The 12,718-nt window shown below is 47.6% G+C and overlaps 1 pseudogene; it reads right to left on the bottom strand.

The window, feature by feature from the left end:
• Positions 1-240: 240 nt before the first annotated feature.
• LOC122933403 lies at positions 241-3,626 on the bottom strand (annotated as a pseudogene).
• Positions 3,627-12,718: the final 9,092 nt, after the last annotated feature.

The following is a 12,718-nucleotide window of genomic DNA, read 5'->3' as shown; positions in this document are numbered from 1 at the left end:
AGATAATGATTGTCTTTCCTAAGGATAGGCCGTCAATATAAAAAGAAAATACATAACTGAGGAGATTTATGAAAACTGAAACTGGTGTAAAGGAAACCTGGCTTAGTTGCCCCTAGCAACCAATTAGATTCCACCTTTTATTTTCCAGAGCTCCAACCAGATTGGTTGCTCGGAGCAACTAAGCCAGGTTTCCTCTACACCAGTTTTCATAAATCTCCCCCAGGCCACATCATATCCAACTCACCATAATTGTGTTTTTCCCACACCAGGCGGCCCACATATTTCGGTGACCTTGGCCAATGGCACACCCCTCCAAGAACCTCATCTAATGCTGAGCAGAAGGTTATAATGGAGGCCTGGGCTTGTTCCTGTTCCAGTAACTCCAATGCTGTGTGTTTCAGGGTTACCGATGTGCCGCTCTGGTTCTCTCTCCTCAAAATCTGCAAGACTTTCACAGCACTGTCTTCAGGTAGTCCAGCTTCTGCAGCAAGCACAATATACATATTAAAACACATCTGCCCTAGACATGGAATTGAAATTAGTATGTATGTGTGTGCTATTTATTAACAATGAACGGTCACCACTCCTGACATGTCTTAGTAAATAATTGTAATCCACATGAAACATTTTTTTTTCTTATAACTCCATATTGTGCCTTTCCTCTATTATTCCTACTAGAATAATATGAATGTTACCAGTTGGGGGCATGTACCTGCACAGTTCACGTGATTTAGTAAAACCTACTAGTATAATTTATTCTGAAAGCTTTACAGATGGCCCAGGTTCAGACCCATCACACGTTCCTGGAAGCGGAGCTTGCTTTGTACGTAATGCCGTTCTCACATAGGCAGAAGCCTCCTCTTCCTTTCAGTGTCTGGATCCTGATGAAGAGGGCTGTCTGTCTCAGTTCGTTAGCTAAGCCAGCCCCCTGATCTAGGTGTCAGCAGTAATGGAGAAGGAGGCTTAGCTAATGAACCCATCAAGCATGTTGGCAAATCTGACAATATGTTTTATATTAGTATTGAACAGTTTACAGTTTGGAAATGTGGTCTAAACTAGGGTTGCACCGGGTATCGAACTTTTGATACCCAATCAATACTTTTACACCGGGATCGATCCAATACTGGGATTTGCTATTTTCCAATACTAGGCTGCACTACTGCACAGCCTAGTATCAGTTAGAGAACATTGCACGCGCTGCTCTCAATGCACACCATGGCAGATGACGTCTGTATGGCATCCTTTTTTTTGCAGATCCATTGTAACAATGCATATTCTTTTCCGCAAAATGGACAAGAATAGGACGATTAATTTTTTTTGCGGGGTTATGGAACGGATGCGGACGTCACACAGAGTGCTGTCTGCATCTTTTGCGGCCCCACTTAAGTGAATGGGTCCGCACCTGAGCAGCAAAAAAAAATATGTGTCTCGGATGCAGAACCAAACCACGTTCGTGTGCAAGTAGGCAAATACTGAGGACGAGAGGGGCTGTGGCCCCTGCACAACCAATGAATACAATTAACCCGTTAATACAAATGTGGGCGGAGGGTGCCGGCCGTATCACACACTGAGAGGTTAATTGACGCGGTTCGGTGGGATCCCTGTCGTTGAGGCTGCCCACATTTGTATTAAACAGGTTAACTAAAATCATTAATGGCGCAGCACCCCCCCCCACTATTATTATCATTACTATCAAAGTACCTGATGATACTATCCAAGTACCAGAAAACCTGAGGATGGGCCATCAGCATCCAAGTACCAGAAAACCTGAGGATGGGCCATCAGCATCCAAGTACCAGAAAACCTGAGGATGGGCCCATCAGCATCCAAGTACCAGAAAACCTGAGGATGGGCCCATCGGCATCCAAGTACAGAAAACCTGAGGATGGGCCCATCGGCATCCAAGTACAGAAAACCTGAGGATGGGCCCATCGGCATCCAAGTACCAGAAAACCTGAGGATGGGCCCATCGGCATCCAAGTACCAGAAAACCTGAGGATGGGCCCATCGGCATCCAAGTACCAGAAAACCTGAGGATGGGCCCATCAGCATCCAAGTACCAGAAAACCTGAGGATGGCCCATCAGCATCCAAGTACCAGAAAACCTGAGGATGGCCCATCAGCATCCAAGTACCAGAAAACCTGAGGATGGCCCATCAGCATCCAAGTACCAGAAAACCTGAGGATGGCCCATCACATCCAAGTACCAGAAAACCTGAGGATGGCCCATCAGCATCCAAGTACCAGAAAACCTGAGGATGGCCCATCAGCATCCAAGTACCAGAAAACCTGAGGATGGCCCATCAGCATCCAAGTACCAGAAAACCTGAGGATGGCCATCAGCATCCAAGTACCAGAAAACCTGAGGATGGCCATCAGCATCCAAGTACCAGAAAACCTGAGGATGGGTCATCAGCATCCAAGTACCAGAAAACCTGAGGATGGGTCATCAGCATCCAAGTACCAGAAAACCTGAGGATGGGTCATCAGCATCCAAGTACCAGAAAACCTGAGGATGGGTCATCAGCATCCAAGTACCAGAAAACCTGAGGATGGGTCATCAGCATCCAAGTACCAGAAAACCTGAGGATGGTCATCAGCATCCAAGTACCAGAAAACCTGAGGATGGGTCATCAGCATCCAAGTACCAGAAAACCTGAGGATGGGTCATCAGCATCCAAGTACCAGAAAACCTGAGGATGGGTCATCAGCATCCAAGTACCAGAAAACCTGAGGATGGGTCATCAGCATCCAAGTACCAGAAAACCTGAGGATGGGTCATCAGCATCCAAGTACCAGAAAACCCCTTTAAAGTCCTACATTTCAAAAAAAAAAAGAAGAAAAAAAAAAGATGTTTGTAAATTTAGCGGACCACATACTAAATTGAACACTATATGCAAAATAATACTTTTTATAAGACGGTCAAAATAACAGCATGGTCAGAAACCTCAGCAAAAGCGGCATTTGGCGTTACCATGAACTGATGCAGTTTTGTCACACGATTTTTGGCTGGGCAGTTTTAACAAGAAAACATAGAAAATAAGGCCAGCTGTGCCCTTCACTGGATCCAATAACAAGCAGAAGTGTGAATGCAGCTCTGGCTACAACACAGGCTCACTATAGGAGACATAATACAATGTATTTACACAGTCACCTTATATGTAGACCTATCTAAATAGACAGTAAAGTGGATCTCAAAGGTTAAAAAACATTGAGCATAATGATACGTGCTTTAGACCGGAAGCGCTGCAACATGCACCTGATGGGGTCATCTGCCTGTGTTTCTTTCAGCATCAGATTTTAAACGGAGTTCCCCTTTAAGAAGAGGTGACGTAACTTCTAGCCGCCAATAGCGCCGTGGGTGGGCGGGGCTAGATGGAAGCAGGGCGGTCCCCGCGCCAGTTTGTCTATCTGAAGTTCTACCTGCTCTGTATTACTAGCTGAGTGAGAAGTACTACAGGTAGCAGCACACCTCTTGCTCCCGGAATGGCTGGGTTACCTCTAGCGAGTTCAATGGCTGTCACGTCCGCTACGTCCTGCAGGGTACTGAAGCCAGCAGCGATCAGCTTGGCCCTTACAGAAGGCGCCAAGGGGAAGCTTCCAACCTCACGCTGCATGCTAGGCACTGCCCGAGCAGTCACCCACCAGTCGGTTGGCGGGAAACCGACAAGGCGATACCCCTGCCAGTAGCACGCTGCCGCGAGCGCTACATTGCAGAGCCTAATACGTAAAACCATGAGCGCCACCTGCTGGCCTCTGGCGTAAATGTCAGTTACGTGGGTTGGTCAACGCGATCTGATCTAATGTGGTAAAGATGGCTAACGCTCGCCTGCACGGGGCGACTGGCTACACGGTGTCGCTGAAAAGTCGTGCTATGTTTTTTATAATGACAGCCAATGGTGCTACGCGCCATTGGAAAAAAATCCACCCAAGTTGGTTTTTGGTGCGACTGTTGCCTTGCTGTGCCACACCAACACCATTGACTCATTACATGAACTGTTGCACGAGATTGGTGTGACATGAATGTGGCTGTGTAGCCCTAGGCTTACTGTTCAGTGACCGCTGCAGTCCATAAGGTTGCATTCATTTGGACTGCAGCTGTAGTGGAATAGTTAAAAATCAACCTGTCGCACTACATGAAGTCGCAGTGTAACCGCACCTTCTCACAGGGATTTGCCACTAGTGTCTGAGCGGCCATGATTGCTGTCACTAGGCATGGAGCGGACGCCCTGGTAACACTGGCCTCAGATCCTTGCTACAGGAGTTTGCAGTCCGCTGACCATTTGTTGGCGGTATGAAGAGTTAACCGGGGGTCACCTGTGGTATAAATGGTGGATTTGCTGCAGATTTAGGCCCCTTTCACACAAGCGTGACGGATTAGGTCCGGATACGTTCAGGGTACGTTCAGTGAAACTCGCACCATTTTGCAAGCATGTTCAGTCAGTTTTGTCTGCGATTGCGTTCAGTTTTCTAAGCGCGGGTGCAATGCGCTTTTCACGCGTGTGATAAAAAACTGAAGGTTTACAAACAACATCTAGCGAACTGTGTAAAACGCATTGCATCCGCACTTGCTTCCGGATTACAATGCGTTTTCCACTGAAGCCCCATTCACTTCTATGGGGCCGGGGCTGCGTGAAAAACACAGAATATAGAACATGCTGCGTTTTTCACGCAATGCAGAAGTGATGCATGAAAAAAACGCTCATGTACACAGCCCCATTGAAATAAACGGGCCAGGATTCAGTGCGAGTGCTATGCGTTCACATCACGCATTGCACCCGCGCAGAAAACTCGCTTGTGTGAAAGGGACCTTAGGCCTAGTTCACACGAACGTATGGCTTTTATGTTTTTTTGCGGTCCGTTTTCACGGATCCGTTGTTCTGTTTTTGAGTTCCGTTGTGTTTCCGTTCCGTTTTTTCCGTATGCCATGTACAGTATACAGTAATTACATAGAAAAAATTGGGCTGGGCATAACATTTTCAATAGATGGTTCAAAAAAAACGGAAGACATACGGATGCATTTCCGTATGTGTTCCTTTTTTTTTCCTGAACCCTGAAAACCCCTTTAGGCTCCATCACATGTCCGTATAATGGGTCCGGATCTGCTCCAAAACGTTGCGGAAGGAATCCGGACCCATTCATTCTCTATGGGGCTGGAAGAGATACGGACAGTACACAGTGTGCTGTCCGCAACCGCGTTCCCGGAGAGCGGCCCCGATCTTCTGATCCGCGGCTCCTGAAAAAAATAGAACATGTCCTATTGTCCACAATTGAGGACAAGAATAGGCAGTTCTATGGGGGTGCCGGCCGGGTATATTGCGGATCCGCAATACTCTACGGACGTGTGAATGGACCTTTAAACAGACACTACAATTTTAGTTTTCTCCTTCATGCAGTGTTTTTTGGGGGGCATTTTAAACAGTTTATTTTTTGTTTGTAGGGATTCAGCATTTTTTTTTTTGGTGTGAAATGCGGCAGAAACTTTATTGAAGTGCCAGTCTGTGTGCACAGTTTTTGATACAGGAGCCCATACTTTCCTATATAAAAGTGCAAAGCATGCAAAAAAAATGGCATTAAAAATACCCAGTGCTCAAACACACCATATGGCCAAAAGCGCCACATAATTCAAGTGGTTTGGGCTGAAAATGCACACCAATGGCAGCACCCGTGTTGCATTAGTTTTTTTACGGATCCATTGTAATGGTGTCTGTCCTTGTCTGCAAAATGGACAAGAATAGGGCATGTTCTATTATTTTTTTGCAGAACGGACCTGCTCACATACGGAAATGGAATGCACACAAAGTCATTCAAGTGAATGGTTCCGCATACGGGCTGCAATAAAACCAGAACAGACACGGAAAGAAAATATGGTGGTGTGCATGAGCCCTGAAGGGAATGCCAGAAAATGACAACATTGTATTTCAATTACATTTACATTTTTTGTCTTTGCATTATCATTTTTTTCAAAATCTTGTATATTTTTGTTTTCCCACTGGCCATTGAACCTCATATTAGATTGACAGTTTTTCAACAGTTATCTTAAAGGGGTTGTCTGGGCTTTCAATATTGATGACCTATCCTCAGGATATCAATTTCAAATCGGCGGGGGTCTGCCATCTCCCGTCTAGCTTCCTGTCCTCTAATACTATGTCTATGGCAAGCAGGAAGAGAGAAGGGAGACGGCACGTGCACACTGTGTGCGCCGTCTCCCCATACAGCTGATCGGTGGGGGTGCCGGACAACCCCTTTAATATTATCACAGGCAAACATGAAGAAGTAGCGCTCGCATGGAGCACTGGCTTTTCTTCAAACAGCTGATCAGATAGTCCTTAAAGGGCTTCTGTCAGCCCACTAAACCCTTTTTTTTTCCCCGTTAATATTAATCCCTACACTGCAAGCTCCCTGTACATATGCTAAATATTCATTTTCGTTCAGTAGATATTGTTAAAAATCAAGTTTTATAATATGTAAATTACCTTGCTACCAGCAAGTAGGGCGGCTACTTGCTGGTAGCAGCCGCATCCTCCTCTCATCATGACGCCCCCTCCGCCGTTTGATTGACAGGGCCAGGGAACGGGTTCGTTCTCTGCTGGCCCTGTTCGAATTCAAAATATCGCGCCTGCGCCGTACCTTTCTTTAATCGGTGCAGGCGCACTGAGAGGCGGCCTCTCTCCCGGCCGCTCCATCCTCAATACGCCTGCGCCGGGTGTAGATGTGACGTCATCGGCGCAGGCGCATTGAGGATGGAGCGGCCGCCTCTCAGTGCGCCTGCGCCGATGACGTCACATCCACACCCGGCGCAGGCGCATTGAGGATGGAGTGGCCGGGAGAGAGGCCGCCTCTCAGTGCGCCTGCACCGATTAAAGAAAGGTACGGCGCAGGCGCGATATTTTGAATTAGAACAGGGCCAGCAGAGAACGAACCCGTTCCCTGGCCCTGTCAATCAAACGGCGGAGGGGGCGTCATGATGAGAGGAGGATGCGGCTGCTACCAGCAAGTAGCCGCCCTACTTGCTGGTAGCAAGGTAATTTACATATTATAAAACTTGATTTTTAACAATATCTACTGAACGAAAATGAATATTTAGCATATGTACAGGGAGCTTGCAGTGTAGGGATTAATATTAACGGGAAAAAAAAAAGGGTTTAGTGGGCTGACAGAAGCCCTTTAATACATATGGCCTGCGCAACAATAATGGGTTACGCCTCTTGCACATTGCTGTATGCGGACACCGACCGTGTGCTCAACGCATCACGGATGCAGACCCATTCACTACGGAGTGCTTCCACAGAGTTTCTCTCCGTGCTTCCGCACCGCGAAAAAGTAGAACTAGTTCTATTTTTTTGCGGTGCAGACTAGGGATCGACCGATTATCGGTGTCACTGATATCGGCCGATATTAAGAATTTTGAACGTTATCTGTATCGACATCTATTTTGCCGATAACGTATTGGGAAAAAGGATCGTGCTGCTGACAGCGCGCTCTGTGTTTCCTCAGCAGCACAGGGGAGAAGTAAGCAGTGTCTCCCTCCCCCTGTGCTGTTGCTGCCACCAATAAGAGGAGGGAGGACAAGAGAAGGGGAGGGGCTGTGGCCACTGAGACACCAATGAAGATAAGTCTCTCATTAATTAATATACAGGAGGCGGGAGCTGGCTGCAGAATCACATGACAAGTAGCTGCAATCTGCGGTAGTTAACCCCTCAGGTGCCACGGATCGCAGCTGCCGCTCATAGAGGTCGGGAGCCTGCTATGTGATTCTGCAGCCAGCTCTCGCCTCCTGTTTATGAATTAATGAGACACTTATCTTCATTGGTGATGCAGTGTGCCCCCCCCCCCCCACAAAACCCAGTATTAGACATTGGTGGTGCAGTGCGCCCCCCCCCCCCCAACCCCAGTATTAGACATTGGTGGCGCAGTGTGTCCTCGCCCCCTCCCCAAGTATTATTATCATTGGTTGCAGTGGTCCCCTCCGCTCCTTCTCATTGCATTGATGGCAGTTTTGATTGGAGCCCCAGCAGTGTTAGCCTGGGGCTCCGATCGGTTACCATGGCAGCCAGGACTAGGGTTGGGCGATATACCGGTTTTACGATATACCGCGGTATTAAAAAAACGGCGATATGGCGATATCGCCGTTTCCTTAATACCGCAGTATTTTGTGACGTCATCAAAGAGGTCAGCGCACATTGTGCGCTGACCTCTTCTAAACGTGCGTCCGCCCGCTTCTAACAACTCGCCTTCAGGAACTGACTGGTCACTTACTGCCCGCCCCTGCACCTTGCTCTTCCTCTCGCTCCTGGCCTGCCTCCTTCTTGCTCCGCCTCCCTTAGTCAAGTCTTCACCCACCATCTGACATCACCGTCGTCACCCACCAGTGCCGGGCGCCGTGTGAGTACTGTCTCTGGAGAGACTTTTCCTGCGGCTGCCTCACTAGTGCGTTCTGTCTGATGACAAAGTTATAAACTTACTACTTCCCGCAGCGGCCGCCCCGGCTCTCTCTCCTCCTCGCTCCCATAAGACCTTATTATAGCGCTCCTTGTGGCCCCCCCATACAGTGCAACGCCTCCTTGTGCCCCCCCCCATACAGTGCAACGCCTCCTTGTGGCCCCCCCATACAGTGCAACGCCTCCTTGTGGCCCCCCCATACAGTGCAACGCCTCCTTGTGGCCCCCCATACAGTGCAACGCCTCCTTGTGGCCCCCCCCATACAGTGCAACGCCTCCTTGTGGCCCCCCCATACAGTGCAACGCCTCCTTGTGGCCCCCCATACAGTGCAACGCCTCCTTGTGGCCCCCCATACAGTGCAACGCCTCCTTGTGGCCCCCCATACAGTGCAACGCCTCCTTGTGGCCCCCCATACAGTGCAACGCCTCCTTGTGGCCCCCCATACAGTGCAACGCCTCCTTGTGGCCCCCCATACAGTGCAACGCCTCCTTGTGGCCCCCCATACAGTGCAACGCCTCCTTGTGGCCCCCCATACAGTGCAACGCCTCCTTGTGGCCCCCCATACAGTGCAACGCCTCCTTGTGGCCCCCCATACAGTGCAACGCCTCCTTGTGGCCCCCCATACAGTGCAACGCCTCCTTGTGGCCCCCCATACAGTGCAACGCCTCCTTGTGGCCCCCCATACAGTGCAACGCCTCCTTGTGGCCCCCCATACAGTGCAACGCCTCCTTGTGGCCCCCCATACAGTGCAACGCCTCCTTGTGGCCCCCCATACAGTGCAACGCCTCCTTGTGGCCCCCCATACAGTGCAACGCCTCCTTGTGGCCCCCCATACAGTGCAACGCCTCCTTGTGGCCCCCCATACAGTGCAACGCCTCCTTGTGGCCCCCCATACAGTGCAACGCCTCCTTGTGGCTGCCCCCCATACAGTGCAACGCCTCCTTGTGGCTGCCCCCCATACAGTGCAACGCCTCCTTGTGGCTGCCCCCCATACAGTGCAACGCCTCCTTGTGGCTGCCCCCCATACAGTGCAACGCCTCCTTGTGTTTTTTTTCTTTTAAACGGGTATTTATCGCGATATATATCGTTATCGCGATAAATTTTTTAATATCGTTATCGTCAGAATATTTTTGATATCGTCCAACCCTAGCCAGGACGCTACTAAAGCCCTGGCTGCCATGGTAAGCTCCATGCTGCTGTGTGCACAAAGCACAGAGCAGCAGGGACAGTCTTATAGAGATCTATCCGGGTGAATAGGACAAGGGTTCTAGTCCCTAAGGGGGCTAATAGTAAACAAAAAAAACACACCAAAATATTAATTTTAAATGAAAAATCAATATTTTTACAAAAAATAACTACTAGTTAACAATAAACATTCATTTTCAGCAGATTTGAGTAGGCATTCAAGTTAAATGTATCTGGATCCGTCGCAGCTGCACAGATGGTTCCCGTGAATTGGGGACCGTAGTACATGTAACTGCCGAACCACGGCCATGTGCAAGGCCCCTTTCACACGGGCGAGTTTTCGGCGCGGGTGCAATGTGTGAGGTGACTGCATTGCACCTGCACTGAATCTGGAGGGGCTGTGCACATGAGCGGTGATTTTCACGCATCACTTGTGCGTTTGCGTGAAAATTGCAGCATGCTCTATTTTGTGCGTTTTTCACGCAACGCAGGCCCCATAGAAGTGAATGGGGCTGCGTGAAAATCACAAGCATCCGCAAGCAAGTGTGGATGCGGTGCGGTTTTCGTGCATGGTTGCTAGTTGACGATCGGGATGGGGACCCGATCATTATTATTTTCCCTTATAACATGGTTATAAGGGAAAATAATAGCATTCTTAATACAGAATGCTTGTAATTATGTTGCTTAGTAAAATAGTGATGGAGGGGTCAAAAAATAATAAAAAATAATTTTACTCGCCTTAATCCACTTGTTTGCGCAGCGCGGCTTCTCTTCTGTCTTTCTTCTTCTTTGAGGAAAAGGACCTGTGGTGACGCCACTGCGCTCATCACATGGTCTATCACATGATCCATCACCATGGTGATGAACCATGTGATGAGCTCAGTGACATCACCGCAGGTCCTTTTTCCTCAAAGAAGAAGAAAGAAGACAGAAGAAAAGCCAGGCAGCGCAAACAAGTGAGTTAAATTATTATTATTTTTTATTATTACTAAGCAACATAATTACAAGCATTCTGTATTACGAATGCTATTATTTTCCCTTATAACAATGTTATAAGGGAAAATAATAAAATCTACACAACACCTAACCCAAACCCGAACTTCTGTGAAGAAGTCTGGGTTTGGGTACCAAACATGCTGATTTTTCTCATGCGCTTGCAAAACGCATTAAAATGCTTTGCACTCGCACTGAAAAATCGCGCATTTTCCAGCGACGCACCCGCATCTTATCTGGCACAAATCCATGACGTCCGTGTGAAAGAGGACTTAGGCTGAGTTCACACGAGCGTGACGGATTAGGTCCGGATGCGTTCAGGGTGCGTTCAGTTAAACTCGCACCATTTTGCAAGCAAGTTCAGTCAGTTTTGTCTGCGATTGCGTTTAGTTGTTCAGTTTTTTCCGCGCGGGTGCAATGCGTTTTGATGCGTTTTTCACGCGCGTGATAAAAAACTGAAGGTTTACAAACAACATCTCTTAGCAACCATCAGTGAAAAACGCATCGCACCCGCACTTGCTTGCGGATGCAATGCGTTATTCACGCAGCCCCATTCACTTCTATGGAGCCAGGGCTGCGTGAAAAACGCAGAATATAGAACATGCTGCAATTTTAAAGCATTGCAGAAGTGATGCGTGAAAAACAACGCTCATGTACACAGCCCCATTGAAATGAATGGGTCAGGATTCAGTGCGGGTACAATACGTTCACCTACTGCATTGCACCCACGCGGAAATCTCGCCCGTGTGAACGCAGCCTTAGGCCCCTTTCACATGGGTGTGACGGATTAGGTCCGGATGCGTTCAGTTAAACTCGCACTATTTTGCAAGCAAGTTCAGTCAGTTTTGTCTGCGATTGCGTTCAGTTGTTCAGTTTTTTATCACGCGCGTGAAAAACGCATTGCACCCGCGCAGAAAAAACTGAAGGTTTACAAACAGCGTCTCCTAGCAACCATCAGTGAAAAACGCATTGCACCCGCACTTGCTTGCGGATGCAATGCGTTTTTCGCGCAGCCCCATTCACTTCTATGGGGCCAGGGCTGCGTGAAAAACGCTGAATATAGAACATGCTGCGATTTTCACGCAACGCAGAACTGATGCGTGAAAAACAATGCTCATGTACACAGCCCCATTGAAATGAATGGGTCAGGATTCAGTGCGGGTGCAATGCGTTCACGTCACGCATGGCACCCGCGCGGGAATCACGCTCGTGTGAAAGGGACCTTAGAGTGTGGTGCTATCATGCATGTGTTGGAGTTTCTATGGATAACATACTGCAGCACCAGCACAGTGCCTTTGATATGCACTGATGTCTGACTGCACTGTCCTGGCTGTTTGTTTCTGATCAGAACTGTCTTTTTCTCTTTTAGAACTATGTCCTACTCTAAGGTGACGTTACTGCCATATCCAGTGCAGATTGGTTCAGTTAAACACTGCTCCCCTGAGAAGCATCTCCAGGAGTACGTACAATGTGGAAACTATGCTAAAGTGAAAAAAATGCTGAAAAAAGGTAAGGATTTAACTCGTGTAACTGCCGTGTGCCCGTACAGTAGTTTACGACCACATATGGGGTGTTACTGTAAACTACAGAATCAGGGCCATAAATATAGAGTTTTGTATGGCTGTTAACCCTTGCTTTGTAAAAATAAAAATGGAAAATCTGCCAAAAAAGTGAAATTTTGAAATTGTATCTCAATTTTCCATTAATTGTTGTGGAACACCTAAAGGGTTAACAACGTTTGTAAAATCAGTTTTGAATACCTTGAGGGATGTAGTTTCTAGAATGGGGGTCATTTTTGGGTTGTTTCTATTATCTAAGCCTCGTAAATTGACTTCAGACCTGAACTGGTCCCTAAAAATTGGGTTTTGAAAATTTCTGAAAAATTTCAAGATTTGCTTCTAAACTTCTAAGCCTTGTAACATCCCCCAAAAATAAAATATCATTCCCAAACAGATCCAAACATGAAGTAGACATATGGTGAATGTAAAGTAATAACTATTTTTGGAGGTATTACTATGTATTATAGAAGTAGAGAAATTGAAACTTGGAAATTTGCAATTTTTGACAAATTTTTGGTAAATTTGGTATTTTTTTAAAA

This window comes from Bufo gargarizans, chromosome 3 (assembly GCF_014858855.1).
Source record: "Bufo gargarizans isolate SCDJY-AF-19 chromosome 3, ASM1485885v1, whole genome shotgun sequence".
Taxonomy (NCBI): domain Eukaryota; kingdom Metazoa; phylum Chordata; class Amphibia; order Anura; family Bufonidae; genus Bufo; species Bufo gargarizans.
The sequence above is the reverse complement of the archived record's forward strand: the minus strand, read 5'-3'. Positions and strand labels throughout refer to the sequence as shown.